The following is a 2500-nucleotide window of genomic DNA, read 5'->3' as shown; positions in this document are numbered from 1 at the left end:
AACTTGGATGGGAGACCACCTGGGAATACCAGGTGCTGTAGATAATTTTAGACAGCCATAACATTCTTTTCTATTACATTTTACATTTAATTTTTTCAACTTATCTATGAATTTACTTGAGTTAAGAAGTAAAAGAGGTCTAAAGTTAATGTTTTTGAGCACCTACAGCCAAACCACACTGGACATGCCCAATCTCATCTGATCTTGGAAGCTATGCAGTGTTGGGCCGGGTTAGTACTTGGATGGGAGACCACCTAAGAATCCCAGGTGCTGTAGGTATTTTTATACTGCCATAACAGTCTTTTCTATTACATTTTACATTTAATTTTTTCAACTTATCAATGAATTTACTTGAGTTAAGAAGTAAAAGAGGTCTAAAGTTAATGTTTTTTAGCGCCTACAGCCAAACCACACTGGACATGCCCAATCTTGTCTGATCTTGGAAGCTATGCAGTGTTGGGCCTGGTTAGTACTTGAATGGGAGACCACCTGGGAATAGCAGGTGCTGTAGGTAATTTTATACTGCCATAACATTCTTTTCTATTAAATTTTACATTTAATTTTTTCAACTTATCAATGAATTTACTTGAGTTAAGAAGTAATAGAGGTCTAAAGTTAATGTTTTTGAGCACCTACAGCCAAACCACACTGGACATGCCCAATCTCATCTGATCTTGGAAGCTATGCAGTGTTGGGCCTGGTTAGTACTTGGATGGGAAACCACCTGGGAATACCAGGTGCTGTAGGTAATTTTATACTGCAATAACATTCTTTTCTATTACATTTTACATTTAATTTTTTCAACTTATCAATGAATTTCCTTGAGTTAAGAAGTAATAGAGGTCTAAAGTTAATGCTTTGAGCACCTACAGCCAAACCACACTGGACATGCCCAATCTCGTCTGATCTTGGAAGCTGTGCAGTGTTGGGCCTGGTTAGTACTTGGATGGGAGACCACCTGGGAATACCAGGTGCTGTATGTAATTTTATGCACCCATACCATTCTTTTCTATTACATTTTACATTTAATTTTTTCAACTTATCAATGAATTTACTTGTGTAAAGAAGTAATAGAGGTCTAAAGTTAATGTTTTTGAGCACCTTCAGCCAAACCAAACTGGACATGCCCAATCTCGTCTTATCTTGGAAGCTATGCAGTATTGGGCCTGGTTAGTACTTGGATGGGAGACCACCTGGGAATACCAGGAGCTGTAGGTAATTTTATACTGCCATAACATTCTTTTCTATTACATTTTTCATTTCATTTATCAACTTATCATTGAATTTACTTGAGTTAAGAAGTAAAAGAGGTCTAAAGTTAATGTTTTTGAGCTCCTTCAGCCAAACCACACTGGACATGCCCAATATCGTCTGATCTTGGAAGCTATGCAGTGTTGGGCCTGGTTAGTACTTGGATGGGAGACCACCTAGGAATCGCAGGTGCTGTAGGTAATTTTATACTGCCATAACATTCTTTTCTATTACATTTTACATTTAATTTTTTCAACTTATCAATGAATTTCCTTTAGTTAAGAAGTAATAGAGGTCTAAATTTAATGCCTTTGAGCACCTACAGCCAAACCACACTGGACATGCCCAATCTCGTCTGATCTTGGAAGCTATGCAGTGTTGGGCCTGGTTTGAACTTGGATGGGAGACCACCTGGGAATACCAGGTGCTGTAGATAATTTTAGACAGCCAAAACATTCTTTTGTATTACATTTTACATTTAATTTTTTCAACTTATCAATGAATTTACTTGAGTTAAGAAGTAAAAGAGGTCTAAAGTTAATGTTTTTGAGCACCTACATTCAAACCACACTGGACATGCCCAATCTCGTCTGATCTTGGAAGCTATGCAGTGTTGGGCCTGGTTAGTACTTGGATGGGAGACCACCTAAGAATCCCATGTGCTGTAGGTATTTTTATACTGCCATAACATTCTTTTCTATTACAGTTTACATTTAATTTTTTCAACTTATCAATGAATTTACTTGAGTTAAGAAGTAATAGAGGTCTAAAGTTAATGCTTTTGAGCACCTACATCCAAACCACACTGGACATGCACAATCTCGTCTGATCTTGGAGGCTTTGCAGGGTTGGGCCTGGTTAGTACTTGGATGGGAGACCACCTGGGAATAGCAGGTGCTGTAGGTAATTTTATACTGCCATAACATTCTTTTCTATTAAACTTTACATTAAATTTTTTCAACTTATCAATGAATTTACTTGAGTTAAGAAGTAAAAGAGGTCTAAAGTTAATGTTTTTTAGCGCCTACAGCCAAACCACACTGGACATGCCCAATCTCGTCTGATCTTGGAAGCTATGCAGTGTTGGGCCTGGTTAGTACTTGAATGGGAGACCACCTGGGAATACCAGGTGCTGTAGGTAATTTTATACTGCCATAACATTCTTTTCTATTAAATTTTACATTTAATTTTTTCAACTTATCAATGAATTTACTTGAGTTAAGAAGTAATAGAGGTCTAAAGTTAATGT

General features: G+C 37.2%; 1 non-coding gene and 9 pseudogenes across 1 annotated transcript; all 10 read left to right on the top strand.

The window, feature by feature from the left end:
- Positions 1 to 44, top strand: part of LOC148449411 (5S ribosomal RNA) — a 119-nt pseudogene extending 75 nt beyond the window's left edge.
- Positions 45 to 160: 116 nt separating this feature from the next.
- Positions 161 to 279, top strand: LOC148449410 (5S ribosomal RNA; annotated as a pseudogene).
- Positions 280 to 395: 116 nt separating this feature from the next.
- On the top strand, positions 396 to 514 carry LOC148449409 (5S ribosomal RNA; annotated as a pseudogene).
- Positions 515 to 630: 116 nt separating this feature from the next.
- Positions 631 to 749, top strand: LOC148449408 (5S ribosomal RNA). The gene has a single exon (XR_015875423.1). It is a non-coding gene; the product is annotated as a 5S ribosomal RNA (ribosomal RNA).
- A 115-nt stretch (positions 750 to 864) lies between these two features.
- On the top strand, positions 865 to 983 carry LOC148449407 (5S ribosomal RNA; annotated as a pseudogene).
- A 116-nt stretch (positions 984 to 1099) lies between these two features.
- LOC148449406 (5S ribosomal RNA) lies at positions 1100 to 1218 on the top strand (annotated as a pseudogene).
- Positions 1219 to 1333: 115 nt separating this feature from the next.
- On the top strand, positions 1334 to 1452 carry LOC148449405 (5S ribosomal RNA; annotated as a pseudogene).
- A 116-nt stretch (positions 1453 to 1568) lies between these two features.
- On the top strand, positions 1569 to 1687 carry LOC148449404 (5S ribosomal RNA; annotated as a pseudogene).
- Positions 1688 to 1803: 116 nt separating this feature from the next.
- On the top strand, positions 1804 to 1922 carry LOC148449403 (5S ribosomal RNA; annotated as a pseudogene).
- A 351-nt stretch (positions 1923 to 2273) lies between these two features.
- LOC148449402 (5S ribosomal RNA) lies at positions 2274 to 2392 on the top strand (annotated as a pseudogene).
- The last annotated feature ends 108 nt before the right edge of the window (positions 2393 to 2500 follow it).

Source organism: Taudactylus pleione, unplaced genomic scaffold (assembly GCF_031769625.1).
Source record: "Taudactylus pleione unplaced genomic scaffold, aTauple2 ptg001270l, whole genome shotgun sequence".
In the NCBI taxonomy this organism is placed as follows: domain Eukaryota; kingdom Metazoa; phylum Chordata; class Amphibia; order Anura; family Myobatrachidae; genus Taudactylus; species Taudactylus pleione.
The sequence above is the reverse complement of the archived record's forward strand: the minus strand, read 5'-3'. Positions and strand labels throughout refer to the sequence as shown.